We start from the raw sequence: 23,777 nt of genomic DNA, 5'->3' as shown, positions 1-23,777 counted from the left end.
GGACTACAAGTGTGTGCCACCACACCCAGCTAGCTTTTTTGTATTTTTTGTAGAGATGAGGTTTTACCCTGTTGGTCAGTCTGCTCTCGAACTCCTGGGCTCAGGTGGTTCGCCTGCCTCAGCTTCCCAGAGTGTTGGGATTACAGGTGTAAGCCACCTTGCCTGGCCAGTTTTGTCTTAAAAACACACACACACACACACAAAAAAAAAACAACAACAACAACAACAAAAAAAAAACACAGGCTGTGCCTAGAACTCCCCTCTCTGTCAACCTCATCATCTGAAGAATAGATTCAGTATCCCAACTTGAACCCCAAGGTCCATCCTGAATTTCTCTCCCAGACAAGTGACTCCCAGGCTGGAAAATTCTCTGAATTTCTCTGAAAATGTATGTACACATTTTAAACTATTTTTTTTCTTACAACTTAGAAAAATGTCAATAAAAAAATTGGCACTGCTTTCTGGCCACTACAACGTTACTATCTGGTGTTGTTTGAGAAGCAGCAACACGGAAGCAGCTTTCTGATTTCATACTGAAATTCTGAAATTAGAGCACAACCCATCTCAAAGCCAGAAGGGCTGCATATGAACTGTGGGCTCACCTCTCATTGCTCATCATCACTCTGCTGTAAAGACAAAGTGACATCACAGCAGGTGGCCTCTGTTTTTCATGGCAAAAAGCCATGGGGAGCCTCTGACATCCTGGGTAAACTGAGGTCACTAAAGCACCCATCTAGGGGAGTAGTGCTTTCAGGAGCTTCCCTGGTGATCAGCACATACCACATTATAATTTCAGTGAATGATTTTGTGAGCCACAGGCCCCAGCCCTCTCCTGTTTCAAGTCAGACGAATATAATAGCATCTTGCACGGCCCAGCACGTTGAAGCTTAGCACATCCCCGTGCTAAGTCCAGTCCACGGAACCATGAGCCAGAAAGTCTGGGTTCAACACCTACCTCTCTACTTGTGTTCTCTTCCTCAAATCACTCAACCTTTCTCACTCTGCTTCCTCATTTATTGAGAGTGGTGATGCCTCTGTGGCTGGGCAATGGTGAGGATAAATGAACGATGTGGAAGAATGTCTTGGTGAGTACTGAGGTGCTGTATATATGTAAGAATTGATCATTACTCCTCAAGATCAAAGAGCATGCTGTCTATCGTGTCTTGACTGGTCATGGTCAGAGGTCCCAAGCCCCGTATTGTTCACATCCATTAAAGATCCTCTTGTGATTTGGCCTCCTGGTGATGATATAGGAGTTAAGAAGAAATTACTCAGGCAGATAGCAAGGGAATGGGAGTCCTCAGTAAGGCTTTTCTTTTTAATGAAAAGCAGCCCCAAATCATTTTCTAACAAAGAGCAGCCTGCAAGCTGGGAGCTTGCACGGGTGAATGCCGGCAGGAACTGAGGACCAGACATTTTCAAAATGGCGGCTCCACCGTCCCTTCTCTCCCAGCCACGTGTACTGTAAAGGAGCAGACAAGATGTCCCCATCAACTGGAAAGCCCATTTGCATAAGATTAGGGTGAGGCAACAAGCCTTCCTGACTAGACGTCATACCTGACCGAACCAATCTGTGAGCCCTATGTAAATCAGACACACCTTCTCCAGCCTGCCTACAAAATCTGCTGTGGTTCACTGCCTCCCCCCTTTTTCAGATGTCTCTCTGTCTCTCTCTCAAGGAGATGCTCTCCTCTCTCCTTTCTTCTATTAAACTCTCCACTCCTTAATCCACCCACATGTGTCTGTGTCCTGAATTCTTTCTCAGTGTGCGACAGTGAACCCCAGGGTATATACCCCAGACAGCGTAGCCGCTTCCCTGGGAGACTGGTACTCTTATGTGAAAGGTCAATGTTCAAATTGTTTCCGTGATGCTTGTTCCTGAATTGGTTGCCGTCTCCTCGCTCATTTGAGTCTCTTGGCTAAGAACACATTTACTTTCACTCCACCTTGCAGCCCAGGACTCCAGCAGCGTCCCCTGCATTGCCTGTTCACTGGGGGATTGCCACCTAGAAGATGGCATGACAGTGAGGCTTCCACTGCCTCTCCCTGCTTCTCTGCCCTTCTCCAAGCTGTCCTTAGCTCTCTGGAGCCTCAGAGAACAGAAGAGAGGATTAAACACTTAGAATTATCCCTTCTAATCTCCACCTGTCCATTAAATCCCTCTGTGCCTCTTGGGCCACTGACTCAGCTTCTCTGGGCTTCAGGTCTCAAAACTGATTAGAGATAATGTCACCAGTGAACATTCTCAGGACTTTGTAAAGTTGAACTTATAAAATGTAGAGCATGTAAGATGACAAGGGCCTTAGGAGGACTGCAGAAATCTGGCCAGTGGAATTTGTAGCATGCCAAATTGAAACTCACTTCTTGAGCATTTTATGTGTACAGCAAAACATTACATGTTTTCAGCCTCAAATCAAAATCTGAACATTTCTTCCTGGAAGTCCTAGCCAGAGCAATCAGGCCAAAGAAATAAAGGGCATCCAAATTGGAAAAGAGGGAGTCAAACTATCTCTGCCAATGATATGATCTTATACCTAAAAACCCTAGTGACTCCTCCACATGACTCCTAGATTTGATAAATGAATTTAGCAAAGTCTCAAGTTACAAAATCAATGTACACAAATCAGTAGCACTGCTATACACCAACAATGACCCAGCTGAGAATCAAATCAAGAACTCAATCCCTTTTACAATACCTACAAGAAAATAAAATTCCTAAGAATATACTTAATCAAGTAGGTGAAAGAACTATAAAATACTGCTGAGAGAAATAACAGATGACACAAGCAAATGGAAATATGTCCCATGCTCATGGACTGAAAGGATTAATATCATGAAAATGACCATACTTCCCAAAACGATTTACAGATTCTGTGCAATTCCTATCAAAATACCAATGTCGATTTTCACAGAATTAGAAAAAGTAATCATAAAATTCATGTGAAACCAAAAAGAGCCCAAATAGCCAAAGCAATCCTAAGCAAAAAGAAGAAATCTGGAGGCATTATATTAGCTGACTTCAAATTATATTGTAAGGCTATAGTAATCAAAAGAGTATGGTACTGGTATAAAGGTAGATACATAGACTGTGAAATACTACTCAGCCATAAAAAGAATGAAATAATATCTTTTGCAACAACTAGGATAGAACTGGAGGCATTTATTCATTTTTTTGACATTTAAAAAATATTTAATCCACAAAATAACAAACTCATTGCATATAAACACACAATTGTCTTCATGAAAAATAACTATGGTTTTTGACCAAGTGCTCACAATTACCTATTACTTATCCACAGAACTTTCATTGACCAAATTTTAATCAGGCTTCTCTCCTCCCCATGGGCCCCTAAACTTTGGCTTGCCCCTAAGTTTCAGCAAGCCCTAAAGCACTAAGTTGTGAAACATCCTCCCTTAAAAGCTCCTTCTGAGACCTGGCTAACCACAAAAGAAACATTTCTTGTTGAAGTACCTGATTTCGCCACCTGTTCACCTGCCTGCTTGCCCTCCTCCACCACATAGTCCCTGTCATCTCTGCTTACTCTTCCCTATATACAAAAAAAAAAAAAAACACCTTTTTTCTGTTTGATTTTAAGACACTTGTCCATCCTGAAGTCAAAGCATTCTCCTTATTGCAGTCATCTTTCCAAATAAAGTCTCTCCTTATCTAAGTCTGGTGTTGTTTCTATGTGGCATTTTTAAAATTTATTTTACTTTAAGTCTGGAATACAAGTGCAGGACATATAGGTTTGTTACATGATGGAGGCCATTATTCTAAGTGAATTAACCCAGGAATGGAAAACCAAATACCATATGTTCTCACTTATAAGTGGGTGCTAAGCCATGGGTACACAAAGGCACACAGAGTAGTATAATGGACATTGGAGACTCAGAAGTGGGGAGGATGGGAGGGAGGCGAGGAATGAAAAACTACCTATTGAGTACAATGTACACTACTCACATGATGGGTACACTAAAACCCCAGATTTCACCACTAAACAATTCACCCACATAACCAAAAATCACTTGTACCCCTAAAGTTATTGAAATAAAAAACCTAAAAAATTAAATATTTCTTCCTTTTAAATTTTCTCACAGCATTTGATCTATGGGATAGATGAAACCACATCTATTTGAACAGTTATGAAAATGAGATCATATTTATTTGAACATTTGTAAGGAACAATGAGGTTATACTTATGTAAGTATTCAAATATTATTTGGGCAGCATCTCGGTGGAGCTGCTCAGGATTCAAAGATGAATGAGAAACATTCACCACAAATGAGGAATTAGCCAGATGGTGGTGGAAACAGGTTGTTATGAACTGAATGTGACTCCTCCCAAAATTCATTTGTTGTAGCCCTAACCCCCAAAGTGATGATATTTGAATGTGGGGTCTTTGGGAGGTGATTAGGTTGAGATGATGTCGTGAGAGTAGGGCCCGCGTGATGAGGTTAGTGTCCTTATGAGAGGAAGAAGAGACCAACGCTCTCTCTCTCCCATATCGTGTGAGCACATGCCAAGGAGATGGTGCTCTGCAAGCCAGAAGGAAGGCCCTCACCAAGAACCCAACTACATGAGCACCTTGGTCTTGGACTTCCAGCCTCTATAACTGTGAGAAAATAACTTGTCTGATGCTTAAGCCACCCAGTCTGTGTTTTGTTACACGGCCTGAGCAGACTTAACATGCAGTTACATAAAATGTAGTGTATTACTGCAACTGGGTGGACATAGCTATACCTCAGGTATATGTAGAGGCAATGGGAAAACAAAGTAAGGAACAACTTTCTTGCTCAGGGGTGGCCACAAGTAGCTTCATCAAGGAGGTAATATTTAAACTGAGACTTGAATTCATTGATTTATTGACTATTTATTACATATTCATTGAATGTTTACTATGCACTTGGTGCTGTTCTGAGTGGTAAGATTATAGCAGTAAACATATACATTAAACACTTTGTCCTTATGCAGTTCACTTCTAGGGGAGGTGAAGTCATAATGCAATCAGTTACGCAAGGAATGAGATGCTTCAGTCATCTGGAGGGTGAGGTGTCTGACAGGAATGGTAAGAAACAAGGCATTGTTTCAATGGTAAGAAAGGACCAGATTGCGATGGGCCTTCTTTCAGGCCCTTAGGGTTTATTTTCTTGATGGCAAATTTGCAAAGGTTGGATTTGCTTGATGGTGCTTAGGTTTGTAATGCTGGAGTTATGGCTGCAAGACCTCTTTTCATACTGAAATTCCTTTGGGAAAAGTCATTTGTATTTGCAAGTCTGCAACTGCATCCCAACCCTTGTTCTTTACCAAAACTTTTGTTATAAATGTCACAGTTGTGGAGTTTATTAGGAGTGGAACCCTCATCATAGAGCAGGATAAACTGTGCTGTGCACAGTTATTTTAGGAGAAAGTAAGCCGAGCTGCATGCTGGTTGTTACACCACCAGACTGTGAGCCTAAGAGCAGAAACTGTTTCATAAATTGATCATTGAATTGTAGGCATGAAGCCTGATGCCTGGTACATAGTAGCTGATCAACAATTAGCATAAAATATATTAGGGAGTTTGCCAATTCTGTTGCATGTGATAATTATTCCATTTCAGTACAGCTGTTTACTTTTATTAATTTTAAATATACTGTATACCAGCAATGTTCTAGAAATCATTTTAGGCAACCACTCTACTTTCAAGAAAAGCATGTAAAACATAAAGCATGATCCCTATAGTATTAATCTCACCCATGCCTTCTATCTCCTGCTTACACAGAAATTTCCGTTCATTAAGACTACAGGGCTCCCTGTGGGAGAATTTATGCTGACAACTAAGATTTTAGAATCCAATAAAAGAGATAACAATCTCAAATGAAACTAAAAAACTGTACAAATGAAAACACACATTTAAAAAGTAGCTTGAATGACCATTTAGAACAGGGGCCCGTGCAGCCCAGGCTTGGACTGGAGTCACTCTCACAGACCAGCCATGAAAAATAATCAACACATGGCCAGACTTGTCTCCCATCTTCAGGTGAATCTGAAAGGGGATGCAATGAATAACCACGGCAGTGCCTCTCACTACTCTCTTCCCCTTGCCTCTTCCTCCCCATCTTTGTCTCCTGGCTCAGTGACCCCAAGGTTTCCCCACCCCTTTTCCCATGATCCCCCCAAATCCCCCCCCAGCCCACCAGTGCCTTGTTTTTGGCCTCTTGCAGCTTTCTTCCCATCTTTATTGTTTTTCCCCACAGATAATTTCTGTTCTTTCCAAAGCAACGCTCACCCTCACATTTCCAGTTTTGTCTTTACTTCCCCATTGCTCCAGTTACTGCAGCCAGAGTCCAGACACCAGACTGTGAGGCCCAGCATCTAAGGTGGCAGCTGCAGAGGGCCCCTGGCTTGAGGTCCAAGCAGGATTCTCTTCATTGTGCAGAGAAGAGGTAAAGATAACAAACACTTGTCATAGAAAACATTTTCCTTTAGCCCTATCACCTATGCAGAGCTGTTTTACTTGCTGAAACTGTCCCAATATCTATTGGAAGAAAATTTTTTTTTAAATTACCTTTTTAAAAAAATATTGTCACTCCTTAAAAGATGCTCTCCAAATAAGGCATAACTGTAATGAAATCCAAACACCAAAACTGATGTGAGACCAAATAAACATAGAGGCAGGGGGAATTCTGAGCCAAGAACAAGGAAGCTAAGAAAACAAAAGGTGGTTGAAAATAAGGCCCGGAGGTCAGGGAGGCCCAGGTTCAAATCCAGAACCCAGAACTTAACATGGGTGGGATTTGGGACTTGTCATGCAATAGTGCTAAAAGCCTCTGTGTCTTTGCTGTAAAAATAATAGACTAATCTTAAACTCTTAAAGGCATGAAAGAGAAAGTGGTTAGCAAAGAGTTCAGTCCAAACTAAGTGCTCCTTGAATGTTAGTTATTATGATGATCGTGTGTATTATAGTCAAACCTCAACTCTAGGCCTGTTTATTTCCAGAACATCAGGTTTTGCATGCATTAATGTTATAGAGTGTTTCATATTTTTTGTGAGACCTTCAATTCTTATTATAAAGTTTCTTATTTTTCCCCATTGTTTTATACTTAGATATCACAGCTTATTCTACAATGTATTCTTGGAGTTTTCTATAAGCCTTAAAACAACGGAGATGATTTCAAGTTGCCATCTAGTGGAATACCATATATGAGGTTATTGTCATATGAGCACATACATCCACACACACACACACAAACACTTAGATACATATGTGTGTGTGTGTGTATTCTTTAAGCCTTAGTTTACATTATTATTTTAAGTCACCAGCTTCCAGCCAGTTCTCTGACAGTGTCATCATGACAGACAGGCTGAGCTAAGTCCTTTCTAAGGGTGTGCTGGAGGATTTCATATACATTTTTCTATTTATAAAACACTAGTGAAACAATAAGCTATACTCCAGGCAGCCTGAGGAAGTCTTATGAAATTGTTATGATTTGTTTGTGAGATAGAGGACAAATTCCATGGTAATCTTCACCGAATTTTAATAAGGGTGAAAGGAAGACTTAATTAAGGAGTTCTTTGTGGCTTTTTTTTAAAAAAAAAAAAAACACAGCCTCTGCAAGCACTTCCCCATGGCGTCTTATCGCTATAGCACAGACACAGTTGCATCTTTATCGTGTGCGGCAGGGGCTGAGGCACAGAGACACATAAAAATAATGGCAATGCATTTATTTTTAAGGACACAACACTGTCTGCTTTTCTTTCAGGCATCTAACTTCTGTGCTTAGATGTCAGTTGCTGTGTTGAAGCATGGGTCCTATCTAACCAGTTTTCTGAGAATCATGGCCATTGCGCTTTATAGTACTGTTTCCAGGGGATACATTTTTCTAACTGCGGTTAGGGTGGGGTTGTAAAATAGCATATTTTTGTTTTAAAAATTCGAATGGGGCCTAAAGAGTATTTAAGAGAGTTTAACACCTGTTGCGACTTCTTCAGCTACTTACCCCTTGGTTGCAACCAGTATAAAAGCTGTGCAACTTGGATGTTCAATGACAAGAACTTGGTGTTAAAAAATTAGGGTACATCCCAGCCGGGCGCGGTGGCTCACGCCTGTAATCCCAGTACTTTGGGAGGCCAAGGTGGGTGGATCACGTGGTCAGGAGATCGAGACCATCCTGGCTAACACAGTGAAACCCCGTCTCTACTAAAAATACAAAACAAATTAGCCGGGCGTGGTGGCGGGCGCCTGTAGTCCCAGCTACTCCAGAGGCTGAGGCAGGAGAATGGCGTGAACCCAGGAGGCGGAGACTGCAGTGAGCCGAGATCGCGCCACTGCACTCCAACCTGGGCAACAAAGCGAGACTCCGTCTCAAAAAATAAAAATAAAATAAAAAATTAGGGTACATCCATATAAAGGGATGTTTGCCTTTTTGTGCAATTTTGAAAAGTGATCTTGGAGAAGAATCTATATTACCATGAAAATAAGTCCACTAAGTGAAAAGAAAAAAAAAATACAAAGCCACATGCACTACATGATCTAATTTTGCTTAAAACACAAATCAACAGAAGTGATGCAGAAATGTTAGTATTATGGGTGATTTTTACTTTCTTCTTATCTGCATATTCTGTATTATCTACAATGAAAAGGCATTCATTTTGTACTTATTACAAAAAAACTTTAAAATGCAAGCTATGGTTGTGGTTGTAGAGAAGATGGATTCAAGACACACCACCCTGTCTCTCTCACTGAATGCACCTATAATGCTTGAATAGAATGCAAGAAAGAACTATCTGATGACTGTAACACATGGATGATAACAGGTGGATGGAGAAAGAGAACAGACTTTGAAGTCTGCCTGAACCAGTGGTGAGTTTACCATTTTTTCCCTTCAGTATCATCCATCCTGAAATCAAAGGCACCCTGAAGCCCAGCAATCCACACCAGGTGTGGACAGAAAGGCCACAGGGAGAAGACTTCTCTTGCTCTTGTCTCCCACAGCGATGCCCAAGCAACACTCCAGTGGCACTGGCAGCAGCATTGACAGCAATGACAGCAGTCGTGCACCTAAAACTCTGAGGAAAGGGAACTCTTCTCCCTTATCAAAAAGAACTGTGGTCGTTTGAATTTTCAGTGGATACACATTGCTATATGTGTTTTGCCTCTGTCTCCTCCTGTCACTTGGTCCTGGACGTAGGCACAGTTGCAGTAAGTTTGCATGATATTGGGGAAAATAGAACTCTAGATTTCTAGCCAGAGAACTGAGAAGAGAGGACGCAGGGAATAAGTGTACATTGGTGAAATCACAGAGAGGAGAGGGATCAAGAGTGTGACGCCATAAAGTTGTGTATGAACTCCTGAGTGCCCCTCCTACCTGTGCATTTGTCAACCTGAACCTTATCAGCATATCACAGGCTTTGAGAATTGAGCTACGGGGCCACAGACTAGCCACTGGGACTGTTCTCAGCACCAGTGAAAATACTTTGAAAATGGAATTATGCCAGACTCAGAGAAGGCAGGTCAGAATTTGCAGACCAAATGTAATCAGGGTGACTGCATGCCAAAACAACAGCAACAACAAGAATTACAAAGTTAACATTCTCTTTAGCATTTAAATAAGACCCAGGGTCTCATCATGTCCAGAATATAATCCAAAATTAATTGGCATACAAATAATCAGGAATATCTCGTCACAATAAAAAATATAATTAACAGACACCAACTCTAAGGTTACATAAAAGTTAGAGTTAACAGACTTCAAAGCAGCTATTACAACCATGTTCCCCAAATTAGATGGTCTAAACATAACAAATAATAGATTTAAAATGTCAGAATGATTAAAAATAAACCCAAATATATACAGGTACTCCCTTTAAGAAACCCTTTTTATATAGGTGGGTTAAAAGTGAAAGGAAGGACTAAGTATACAATGTGTACATTAATCAAAAGAAAACTGGAGTGTCTACATTAATATCAGATGAAGCAGATTTCAGAACAAGGAAAATTACCAGGGGTAAACAGAACATAACATAATGGTAAAAGAGTCAATTCATCAAGAACTCCTAATAATCCTAAATGTATATGCACTTAACAACAAAGCCTCAAGCTAAGTGAAGCAAAAACCAATAGACCTGAAGGAAAAGAATGAATCCACAGTTAAAATGGAAGACTTCAACACTCCTTCTTCAGACATAAGTCAAACAAGTAGTGAAAATCATCATGAATACAGAGAACTGAACATTGTCATAAACTAACTGCATCTAACTAAAATTTATAGAACATCCCACCCAACAACAGCATAATACACAGTGTTTTCAAGTACACATGAAACATTTCCCAAGGTGGACTATTATTGTGTCATAAGACAAATGTTAACAAAAGAATTTGACCGTTTGACTATTGAACACGATAGAATTAAACTAGAAATTACTAAAAGAAATATAACTGAAAAATGTTCAAACACTTGGAAATTAAATAATATGCTTAAATAATCTATGGGCCAAAAAGAAGACTCCAGGGAAATTAGAAAATATTTTGAACTGAATGAAATAAAAATACAAAATATTAAAATTTGTGAGATTCAAAGAAAACAATGCTTGGAGAAAAATTTATAGAATTAACTGCTAATTGTTTTTAAAAAAGAAATGTTCTAAGTTGATAAACTAAAAAAATAACAAAATAAGCTAAAAGCAAATGGAAATAAGAAAAATAAAAACAGTAATCAATGTAATAAAAAATGCAAAATCAATTAAAAAATTTAATGAAACCAAAAGCTAATTCTCGAAAAGATTAATAAGACTGATAAACCTCAAACCAGACTGACAAACAGAAAATGAGAGAAAACACAAGAGATTATCACTGCAGACTCCATATACGTTAAAAAGGATAACAAGAGTATAGTACAAACAACTCTATGCACATAAATTCAATAACTCAGATAAAACGCATGGATTCTTTGAAAGCCACAAACTACCAAAACTCACCCAACAGGCAACAAATAAACTGAATTATCCCAAATCTATTAAATGAAGTGAATTCTTAGATAAAAAGCTTTCCAAAGAAGAAATCTCCAGGCCTGTGTGCTTTTGCAGCTAAATTCTATCAAATATTTGAAGAATTGACATCAATTCTACATAATCACCTCCAGAAAAGAGAAGAAATGAGAACATTCCTCCCCATCCATTTTATAATGTCAGCAATACCTGGATACCCAAACCAAATAAAGGCAATATAAGAAAATTTCAGACAAATATTCCTGATGAATATAAATGCAAACATCTTCAATAAAATATCAAATTAAATATATAATACACATGATTAAATATATAACAAATACTAATACACCATAACTAAATAGACTTTGTCCTGTGACTACAATTGTATTAATAGTTCAATATTCAAACATCAGTTAATGTTATTCACCATATTAAGAGACTATAGGAGATAAAACACATGATCATATCAATTGATGCAGAGAAAGAAAAGGAAAATTACAAACTTCAACATCTGTTCGCAAATTTTTTTTACTCAAAAAACTAGGAATAGAACAGCACTTCCTTAACCTGGTAAAGAGCATGTCAGCTAACAACATACTTAATAGTGAAAGTCTTAATGCTTCTCCCTAAGATGAGGAACAAGGCAAGGATGTCAACTGTTACTACTTCTATTTAACCTCATACTGGAAATCTTAGTGCAATTAAGCAAGAAAGAGAAATGAACCCAAAATTTCTTAAATTAATAAGAAATTTCAGGAAGTTTGCAAGATGTAAGATCAACATACAAAATTCATTGTATTTCTATATACTATCACTGAACAATTAGAAACTGAAATTTAAAATAAAACATTTACAACAGCACAAAATATAAAAATATGTTGATATTTTGTGTAAATATAACAAGATGTGCAGAATCCTTACAGGAAAACTATAAAACCCAACTGAAAGAAATCAAAGATATAAATAAAGGAAGAGACATGCTGTGTTGCTAGATAGGAAGATTTAGTATAGTAGAAATGTCATTTAAAAAATTAACCTCCAGTTTTATTGCAATTGCACTCAGAGTTCCAATAGAAATTTTTGTAGACACAGATATGCTGATTCTATAATTTACACAGAAAGGCAAAAGAAGGAAGGAGAGTAGCCAAAACAATGTTGAAAATAAAGAGCAGAATTGGAGAACTCACACTATGTTATTTCAAGAATTACTATAAATCTACAGTAACTATAAATCTATAGTGACATGTTTGTGTCTACAGTACAGACTGATACATCAATGGAAAATAATAAACAGTACAGAAACAGATCCATATAAACATGTCCAATAGATTTTTAAGGAATGTGCAAACGCAATTCAATGGATCAAGGATAGTGTTTCCAACAAACGATGTTGAAATCATCAAACATTCCTAGGCAAAAAACTGAACCTCTGCCAAAACCTTAAACCTTAAACGAAAATGAATTGAAAGTGGTTTATAATCTAAATATAAAACAAAACATTTAGAAGAAAACATAGGAGAAAGCTTCATGATCTGATGTTAGGCAAAGAGTTCTTAGACATGATACCAAAAGCACAGTCTATAGAAGAGAAATAATTAACAGATTGGATTTTATCAAAGGTAAACATTTTTTTCTCTAAGATGCCATTAAAAGGATGAAAAGATTACCAGCAGGGAGTGGTGGCTCACGCCTGTAATCCAGCACTTTGGGAGGCCGAGGCGGGGGGACCACGAGGTCAGGAGATCGAGACCATCCTGGCTAACACGGTGAAACCCCGTCTCTACTTAAAATACAAAAAAATTAGCCAGGCGTGGTGGTGGCTGCCTGTAGTCCCAGCTACTCCAGAGGCTGAGGCAGGAGAATGGCGTGAACCCAGGAGGTGAAGCTTGCAGTGAGCCAAGATCGCGCCAGTGCACTTCAGCCTGGGTGACAGAGTGAGACTCCGTCAAAAAAAAAAAAAAAAAAAAAAGAATGAAAAGATTACCTATACAATGGAAGAAAATATTTCCAAACCACACATCCAACAAAGTGCTCATATTCAGAATATATTAAAAAAGAAAAACTCTAAAAACTCAATACTAAGTGTATTAGTCTGTTCTCACACTGCTATAAAGATACTACCCGAGACTGGGTAATTTATAAAGGGTAATTTAGAACTCACAGTTCCACATGCCTGGGGAGGCCTCAGGAAACAGACAATCATGGCAGAAGGTGAAGCAGGCACATTTTACATGGCAGCAGGTGAGAGAGGGCAAGCCTGGGAGAACACAGGAAAAATTACCATTTATAAAACAAGCAGATCTCATGAGAATTCACTCAGGATCATGAGAACAACATGGGGGAAACCACCCCCATGACCTAATCACCTCCCACAGGGTCTCTTCCTTGACACATGGGGATTACGGGGATTACAATTCAAGATGAGATCTGGGTGGGAACACAGCTAAACCATATCAAGAAAACAACACAGTTTAAAACATAGATGAAAGAATTAAGCAGACACTTTATCCAAGGGGAGATAAGGATGATAAATAAGCACATGAGAAAATGCTCAGCATCATTTACCAGTAGGATAATGTAGATTAAAACCATGATCGGCTATCACATCATGCCTATTAAAATGTCTAAATTTTTTTTTTAATCTGACAATATCAAGTGCTACTGAGGGTGCAGAACATGAACTCTCATATATTGCTGGTGGGAATGCAAGATGGTACAACCACTCTGAAGAAAAATAGCAGTTTCTTATAAAGCCACACATGCACTGACTACATGACCCAGCCATTTCACCCATGGGGACTTACCCTAGAGAAACGAAACTTATATTTCCACACACTCCTGTACATGGATGTTTATTGTGGCCCTATTCATAATTGCAAACTTGGAAAGAACTCAAATGTCCTTCAGAGAAAAGGGCTATTGATAAATGGAACAACCTAGTTAAGTATTTCATTACGCTGAGTAAACAAAGGCAGTCTTAAAAGATTACGTACTGTTTGATTTTGATTCCACTGATATAACATCTTAGAATAGTCAAAAGTATGGTGATAGGAAACAGATCAGTGGTTGCCAGGTGTTAGGGGTTGGGGGAGGATGTAGCTACAAAAGGGAAGTGTGAGATTTTGGGGAGTGATAAAACTGTTCTCTATTCTATTGTGGTAGTGACTACACCCATCTATAGATATATTAAAACTCATAGAACTCTATATCCATTAAAAAAGTCAATTTTACTGTAAAGCAATTTTAAAAATTTGTATAGGTTATATTTATAGATCTATAAAAATCACACTTACAGACTTATAGATCACATCTATATACCTACATAAATGTCCAAAAACCAAAATTTGGAGCAGTTCTTTTATGTCATTAACTATCCATAACATAAAACACTGATTAACTCACATTTTCCTGATCAATAATCAGCTATTTTCACCTTTTTTGCTGAAATATTCAGTGTTATCTTTTAGTGTTAGATATTTAGATAAACATAAAATTTATTTCTTGAAAATGTACTTACTGAAGCAGCAGAAACATAAAATTAAAGTGCCAGTGATTTCATGTGATAGAAGTCAAACTCTGAGATTTATTCTTCTGTAGAAGAGAGACACAATAATGTCCTCCACACAAAAGCTTGACAGATCAAACTTTTCAAGGAAAGGAAGTTAGGTGATGAACAGTTTCATGATCATAGTTGTGTACAGCAGTACATTACCATGTTTATCAAGTCACTGTGTCTAGGTAAAGAACATCCCAAGCAGAGGGAAGACTGTAGGCAAGATTCCTCGGAAACCAAAAAAGGCAATGGGCTGGAGCCCCGAGATGGAGGGGCAAGATGATACCAGAGGATGTGGGAGGACTGGGCAGAGGTCCAATCGCACAAGGGCTAGCTGACTCAGCTAACGGTCCATATTTCATCCTAAGAAGAGTAGGCAATTTTTTGACAGTATTTTCAGTAACATGATCAGATCTTTGTGGGGGTTTTTTTTTTGGTAAAATATACAGAGCATTAAATTTACCATTTTTAAGCATTCGGTTCAGTGACATTCAGTACATTCACATTTTTCTGCAACCACCACTACCATCCATCTCTCGAGCTTTTTATCTTCCTCTCACACTGAAAGTCCTTACTTATTAAACAATTGCTCTCAATTTTCTCCCCCCTCAACCCCCGGCAACCATCATTCTACTTTCTGTCTCTAAGAATTTGACTAGTAAGTACCTCATAGAAGTAGAATCCTATTTTTCTTTTGTGATTGGCTTATTTAACTTAGTGTAATGTCTTCAAGGTTCATCCATGTTGTCAGAATTTCCATTTTATGACTGAATAATATTTGTGTGTGTGTGTCTGTGTGTATCACATTTTGTCTATCATCCATCAATGAACACTTGGGTTGCTTCCACTTTTTATCAATTGTAAATCATGCTGCTATGACCATGAGTGTACAAATACCTGTTTGAGTCCTTTCTTCATTTATTTGGGGTATCTACCCAGAATTGGAATGGCTGAATCATAGGGAAACTCCACATTTAATTTTTTGAGGAACCTCCATAGCATTTTCCGTGGTGACCAGATTTATTTTTAGAAGACTATCCCAGCTATAGTTTGGCAAACAGACGGATGGGTCAGGAATGTCTACAAGGAGACACTTAAAAGGCGATTGCAGGAGCCCAGGTGAGAGATGATGGTGGTGGCTTGAAAAGTCAATCAACAGAGAGAGAAGCAGACAAACTTGAGAAATATTCACGAGGTAAAAGTAACAGAACATGGAGATGTATTGGATATTAGTTGCCTGGGGAGAGGGATTACGTAAGGCACCATGAGCCATGTGGCTTTATTCTTGGGTCAAACAGCAATGTCCAGTGACCATGTAAGCAGGGCAAACATGACACTGGGGGACGTCACTGGAGGCTGCGTGACCATCCAGTCTATGGTTGGCTGCCTGGGGTATGCCATATACTGAATCCTTAAGGAGATTACGATATAGTTAGATTTCAACATTTTCTTCACCAAACGCTATGAGTGAAAGGAAGAATAGAAAGAAACTGAGTTATTTTTGAAAACCTACAAGTAGGTACCACTTAGCCTTCCCCTTGTCAAGGTGCAGTGGGGCCCTGTGCACAGCTGCCCCCTGCCTCAGGGACCTCTGACCACATATCACAGAACATTTCTCAGAAAGAGGCCCACTCACAAAGAAAGATAATTCCCAGAAGGGTTAGCAGGTTACCCAAGGTGTTGATGAAATAGGCCAGGTTACCGCAGTTGCTCAGCTGTGTGTGTTTGTTCCTCATTTGAGTGTGTACAAGCGTTGCCATCGTGCTATAGGAGGGACGGAGTAGGCGGAACTCTCAGCCACAGGGCGGGTCTCCCCCTCACCTTCCCACACGCAGACTCTTCATCAGAGAGAGAGAGACCCAAGAAAGCAGCCATACACATATCCACACAAGGCCAGGCAGTGTGCAGCAAAGTTTACATGTCTGCTTGTTTAATCTTCACAATGACTACGTGACATTATTCTGATAGCCTCATTTCCGTCATTATAAAGATGAGAGAAGTGGAAGTTCAGAGACAGCAAGTTATTGCTCAAAGTCACATACCCAGGCGGGGCAGCACCAGGTCCCCTGAACCCCAGGCCCTCCCTGTCACCCTGGCACTCTGCCAAATGACTGGTAATGAGAATATATGCTCTGAAGGAAGATAGGAAAAAAATTGCTTCCATTGAGGGTGTTCTGGGACACAGAGGAAGAGGGATCTTAAAGAGAAGGCTTTTCATTGGTGGAGTGGAAGAACAATAGCAGAGTGAGTGGTGTTTGAGGGGAGTCAAGGAAGAGGATGTCTGGACATTTCAGATCAGGGACGGGAACTCAGATGGAACTCTGCTGGCAGTGGGGAGCTTTTGAAGGACTTTGAGCAGGAGAGCGAAGCGAGCCAAATATTACTTAGAACCCTCTAAAAACATAACAAGGAATGACAGTCTCTGTTTCAGCTGAGGTCTGATAACAGATGCCATAAACCAAAGTGCGGGGTGAGAGCATCTTGTATGACTTACAAAGAAATTCACCAAAAATTTGGCTGTGACTCCTCATGCCTCACCCCTGCTGAGGTGCTAACAGGTCAGACATAGAGAAGATTATTTTTAGGAGAAAGCTGTCAGCCTTTATAATGGGGTTGAGATGTGAGGTTGTCAGGGCAAAAATGTATATGTGTCTTGCCTGTGGCTAGACGTGGGCCACATGGAGAGACATCTGCCTGGGTCTTCTTCCTCCCACCCAGGAGAGCTGCCCCCAGTGGAGGGGGAGCTATCGAAGCCTTGGGTGCCCAGGAGCTGAGGAGGGAACCATGCTGTCATGCCAGTTTTAACCACCTGCCAAGTCTGAAAGTGCTAATTGAGTAAGCATTTCTGTCCCTAATCCCCCATCCCTCCCACTGAATCACAGGCAGCCTGGTGAGCAGGGGAGAAGGTGCAGTAACTCAGCCCCCTCCTAATGCAAGTAGACACCATGCAGTGGGAGACAGGGGGAATTAGCTTTGCATGAGGATCAAAGTTTTAGTGATCGTGGTGGTGAATTTTATCTGTCAACTTGGCTAGGCACCTCGGTCAGACACCAGTCTAAATGTGGCTATGAAGGTATATTTTGGACGAGATTAACATTTAAATCAGTAAACTTTAAGTAAACCAGATTACCCTCCATAATATGGGGTGGCCTCATTCACTCCATTGAAGGCCTTAGGAGAAAAAGGCTGAGGTCTCCCAAAAACAGGGAATTCTGCCTCCAGACTGCCTGTGGGCTCTGGGTCTCAGGCCTGCTGGCCTGCCCTGTGAATTTCAGGCTTGCCAGCCTCCACAATTATGCGAGTTGATTCCTTAAAATATTAGGTTGGTGCAAAAGTAAAATTGCAGTTTTTGCCATTGAAAGTAATGGCAAGAAACACAATTATTTTTGCACCAACCTAATAAATCTCTGTGTGTGTGTGTGTGTGTGTGTGTGTCTTCCTGTTTTTTCTGTTTCTCTAGAGAACCCTGATTATTACAATTATTATAGTGGCCTGTGTATTAACCACAAAACTAACACTTTTGTGATCAGAAGATTTTTTTTTTAATCATCTAAGAATACAAGGACAGGCTGTGGGGTCTGCTTAAGATTTAAACCAAGGGCTGTGGAAGAATTAGCATCATAGAGCAGATTTGAATGGATGGGGGAAATGGATTTTATTCAATCCTAATAGTTTAGTGCATCAGAATAAAGGAAAATCCAATCAAATGAACTATTTAAAGGAGGGTGGGGCAGAGATCCAGTTCAGCAGGCTGCTACGGTAGCCTACACATGGCTCAATAGAGATTTCTGCTTCAGCGGTGACAGCAAGAATGTAAAGGTGTGTGAAATGGAAGAAACCCTGAGGAGAATATCTGAGAGGATATGATGGATTAGATGTGAGCCATGCAGTCAAAGAAGTTGAGGAGAGAGAGGGGAGTGATGATATCAAAGAGGCAAACTGGGAAGCCAGAAGCTCTAATGGGGCAGGGAACTGAGAGGATGACCAGGAGACAACATCCAACTAGCATACACAAGCTCAAAACCAAAGGTCTGGAAAAGGAAAACAGGCCTCAGAATCATCAAGAAGGTGTTACAATGGGAAAGGCACAAATTGTTGAGGACTCAGAGGGGAAGGACTAGAGGAGGATCCAGAGCTCATGGGGCCTGGAGCTTTTAAAATTTGGGAAGGCATCTTTAAGAAAAGAATGCCTGCAGGCCAGGCATGGTGGCTCAAGCCTGTAATCCCAGCACTTTGGGAGGCTGAGGCAGGTGGACCACCTGAGGTCAGGAGTTTGAGGCCAGCCTGACCAACATGGCGATATCCTGCCTCCACTAAAAATACAAAAATTTGCCAGGCATTGTGGCACATGCCTATAATCCCAGCTACTCGAGAGGCTGAGGCAGGAGAATCGCTTGAACCAAGGAGGTGGAGGTTGCAGTGAGCTGAGATCATGCCACTGCACTCCAGCCTGGGCGACAGAGGGAGACTCTGTCTCAAAAAATAATAAATAATAAAAAAAATTAAAATAAATGGAGAAAAGAATGCATGCAAATACAACATGAAGTACACATGTGAGTAATTACTTAAAATTGAAACAAGTTATACATCTTCAAACAGTTGATAAGTACAATCTATACCATAAGATTTTTAAAGATTGCATGATATTTTTAGGATAAACTTCCTGACATCACTTACAATCGTTTTTTCCTATATTTTTGGCTACACACTCCTGGAACCTCTTCACGGGACAAGAATTTCATAATAGTATTTTCTATTGATAGAAAGAGAATTCAGTTTTATAGCATGGTTGATCGAAATTTGTTTAGCTATTGATAATTTACAAACATTTCCTTCAACTTCATGATTGTTCTTAGTAATGCCTAGCTCAGGCAAAATCTGCAACTTCACCCACAGAGACACTCACGGGTGGTTGTGTATATATTTCTGCAAATACAGGTATTCTGAGAAACAATCTTTGTCTCAGTTCCCATCAAAATTTTTAAAATATAATTGTATACATTGTACTTTAAGTATCCCTGATAGGCAAGATTATCTGTCTTGAGTAGTCGAATTGTACACATCTGATGACTGGGAGGGTTTTCCAGGGACAGGCAATTTAGCATTGTAAATTACAAGCCATGCTTCTTCTCTGGTAGTCACATACTTACAGAACCAGGTGCCATGGGACACATTCAAATCACCATAGGACTTTTGGCCCTGCATCTTTGTGTCATGATGTCAGTTGACCCAGTAGAGAGAAGGGAAAAGGTAACCTTCCACTCTGTGGTGCTGATTCCTCCACACCAGGTCAGCTGACAATAACTCCATTCACAGAAATGGCTGTAAACCATATAAATGGAACTGACTAAATTCATATGACTACATTCTCAGCTCAACCTTCTTTAGCTGGATCCCAAAGGTGTTTTTGCTCACTTCACCACTCTCTGACAAGAAAAGAAGTGGAAGGGAAGAGATAAGTATCTTGCAAATATTGCAGTATCAGGTAACCATGTGAACATATCACCAGGCCTCCTCCCACAGCCTGGGAAGGAGGGTATGCGATGAGGAGCCCTGAGACTCCGGCTCCATTCATTTCATGGTAAATCTGTGACTCATTAGGACAGAACCTAGAGGTACAACCATACTTCAGAAATGAGAGACAGAAAGAGTGCCATAATTAAATTCTAATTTAGAATCATTGTTTCTTTCAGGTGGGTTTAGAAGGTAGATTTTCCTTTCCTTTTAATTTATGCATCAACCATTCATTGACCCTTTGCTAGGCACTGAGGTTATACAAATAAACAAGAATTGGTTCCCTTTTATATGAGATACATAAACAAATACGCTAGGGTGTGTTCAATGATGGAAGCCCCAAGGAGAGAACTGTGCTCATGGCTGGAGTTGCCAGGGAGGTCCAAAGAAGGCTTTCTTAGGCTGGTGCTCCATTTGAGTACCAAAGGGACCACACGAGTTTGCCAGACGGACAAGGAAGGTGAGTGCTTTCCAGGCAGAAAGCCAGATGCAAATGAACTCAGGTGAGATGCAGCAGAGCACGTTCAGGGAAGGGCAATTAGTGTGTAAAGCCCAGAATTTATGGTGCATGATGCAGCTTGCCTAGAAAGGAGCCCAGTGCAAACAGAAAGGCATGCTGAGGTAGGCAGTGTGAGGATAGCTGGAACAGGGACCCCGCAGACAAGAGGTCCAGGGAAGACAGAGCTGCCTGAGCTAAATCAGTGACAGCGATGATGTGCAACAGCAGTCAGGATTTGGTGATAACTGACTACACGCTGAACTTGAGGAAGAAATAAGAGTTCAAGTGTAAAGACTTCTTTTAATTAGAATAGTAAAATCATTTTATTCGAGAAATTTTCAAGGAAGAAGGAAGGTAAGAGAGTAGTATGATAAACTCCCATGTACCCATCGCCCAGCTTCCATAAGGATCAACATCTTGTCCATTTTGTATACATATCATTCAAAATTAATTTATAAAACTCCAGTCATTATAAAAGTACAGCAACGTCACACTAAACTAAATTTGGCCTGAAGATACCTCCATAACCGAGTTCTTACGTAACAAACTGCCACCTAAGTGAACTAGCTGAAAGCCTAACTAGGAATATACTCTTATACCACATAACTGAGTCTCAGCCAAGCACATCAGCTGAGCTTCAGTCAATCACAGGTGGCTGACTGGGCATGGTTATTCATGCCGGTAATCACAGTACTTTGGGAGGCCAAGGCAGGACGATTGCTTGAGTCTAGGAGTTCAAGACCAGCCTCAAAAAAAGAAAAAAAATAGATGATCAGCTGATCCAAATAGGACAAGATACCGAGCTTTGTCTCGGAACTTCAATTCTGTTTTCTGCCCATAAACGCTTCCTGACAACATGACAGACTGGAGCTCTTAGTACCTGTTCTGGTTCTCAGAGCTGCCCAATTCTTAAATTGGTCTTTGTTCAAACTCTGTTAAACTTATCTAAGCATTTTAGATTTAACAGTAACAATATATGAATTAATATACTTTTGATATCAGGTAATTGAGGAGGAAGACATCCAGTGAACAGTGTGAGACAATTAGTTAACTATATGGTAAAATATTAAGTTAGATCCATACCTCATACTATATATAAAAGGCATAATAGGCAAAAAGTCTTTAAATGCTGTTAAAGATTAAAATAAAATACAGCTGAATATTAGATAACTAAGTAGATAATTAGATAACCAATTTTATAGTTGGAAAGAATTTTCTAAGCATAAATTTAATAGAAAAATAATTGCAAAATAAAAGATGTACAGTTTTAACCAAATGACTTTTGTAAAACCTTCTGCATGCTAGTGGTAATGAAAAATAGATCGAGAGAAAAGTGGCAGACTAAAAATGTGTATATATATATATATATATATATATATATATAACAAAGAATTTATTCCTTTACATTATGAAGCACGCTTACAAATTAACAAGAAAATACAAATGGGAATTTAACAAAATAGCAAAGAACATGAACAATCCTTAAAAGGAACTACTTAAATCACTTTAAATTTAATCGCTATTTAAATATAGAAGACAAAATCAATCTTACTAATCAAATAAATTACAATGAAGCTGAAAGTCCATTGTTGCTTATCAAATAGACAACATTTCTTTTTAAAGAGCATGCTTAGAGTTGATGAACTACTGGAAACTGGCAGCCTTATATACCAATCATGGGAGTAGAAAGTGCTATCATCTTTCTGGAGGTCGGTTTGACAGACAATTTCTACTGAGAGTTTTACAAATATTCAGGCATTAACCCATTAATTCCATTTCTAGTAATTATTATTATTATTATTATTATTTTAAGACAAAGTCTCGCTCTTGTCCCCCAGGCTAGAGTACAATGGCGCAATCTCAGCTCGCTGCAACCTCTGCCTCCCAGGTTCAAGCGATTCTCCTGCTTCAGCCTCCCCAGTACCTGGGATTACAGCCCCCTGCCACCACGCCAGGCTAATTTTTGTATTTTTAGTAGAGACGGGGTTTCACCATGTTGGCCAGGCTGGTCTCAAACTCCTGACATCAGGTGATCTGCCTGCCTCGGCCTCTCAAAGTGCTGGGATTACAAGCGTGAGCCACCGTGCCCGTCCCATTTCTAGTAATTATCTTAAGAAAATAATCAAACATGTATGCGAAGATATCTGTATAAGGGTGTTCATCATAGTATTAATGCTAACAGTGAAACATTGGTATATTATTCTGTTCTCCCATTCCCATAAAGAAAAACCTGACACGGGGTAATTTATAAAGAAAAAGGCTCTCATTGGCTCACGGTTCTGCAGGCTGTATTAGAGGCTTGATGTTGGCATCTACTTGGCTTCTAAGGCAGCCTCAGAAAGCTTCCAATCATGGCGGAAGGTGAAGGCAGGGAGCACGCAGGTCACATGGCTGGAGCAGGAGCAAGAGAGAGAGCGAGGGGGGAGATGCCACACACTTTCAAAAGACCAGATCGAGTGAGAATTCACTCAACTATCATGAGAACACCACCAAGAGGATGGTGCTAAAGCATTTGTGAGAAATCCACCCCCCTGATCCGATCACCTCCCACCAGGGATTATATTTCAATATGAGATTTGGGCAGGGACACACATCCAAACCATACCAACTGGCAACACTGTAAATATTCAGTGGTCAAATGTGAAACTATATTGTAAATTATGGCAAATTTATGCACGGAATATGGCACAGATATTAAAACATCACATTTTCAAATTCATTAATGGCATACAGCATTGCTGACAATGTATTATAGAAAAGAAAATGACCCACTTTCAATTTTAAAGGGGTGTGTGTGTGTGTGTGTGTGTATATAGTTGCAGTTTTACATATACATGGTTGGCCAGGCGTGATGGCTCATACCTGTAATTCCAGCACTTTGGGAGGCCAAGACAGGTGGCTTGCTTGAGCCTCAGGGGTTTGAGACTAGCCTGAGCAATATAGCAAGACCTCATGTCTATTTTTTAAATAAAAACAATAAAAAATAAAAAATATGTACACATGATTATACATAGTAAAAAGATTGGCATTAAATATGCTAAAATGTTAACCTTGATTATCTCTTACAGCTAGGAATCTGGGTGAATACTGTTATTCCACACAGAATTTTCTATATTTTCTACCATGAACAGGCATTACATTTGTAACCATAAAAATAATGTTATTTTGTTTATTGAAGTTCATTTATTTATATTCTGTTTCTAAAATGATTTCAGTATTGGAAAAGGAATTGACTCATTACT

At 39.6% G+C, this 23,777-nt stretch overlaps 1 long non-coding RNA gene across 1 annotated transcript in view; it reads right to left on the bottom strand.

Moving 5' to 3' along the window:
* The window catches only part of LOC130540835 (uncharacterized), a 31,524-nt gene extending 8,434 nt beyond the window's left edge, over window positions 1-23,090 (bottom strand). The window contains exons 1-2 of the long non-coding RNA XR_008954834.1: window positions 22,811-23,090; window positions 13,131-13,226 (exon numbers count right to left, since the gene is read on the bottom strand). This is a non-coding gene — a long non-coding RNA (uncharacterized LOC130540835). The remainder of the gene's footprint in view (window positions 1-13,130; window positions 13,227-22,810) is intronic.
* Window positions 23,091-23,777: the final 687 nt, after the last annotated feature.

The sequence above is a fragment of the Pan paniscus genome, chromosome 16 (genome assembly GCF_029289425.2).
Source record: "Pan paniscus chromosome 16, NHGRI_mPanPan1-v2.0_pri, whole genome shotgun sequence".
NCBI classification, from domain to species: domain Eukaryota; kingdom Metazoa; phylum Chordata; class Mammalia; order Primates; family Hominidae; genus Pan; species Pan paniscus.
This window is presented reverse-complemented; position numbering and strand designations above follow the sequence as displayed.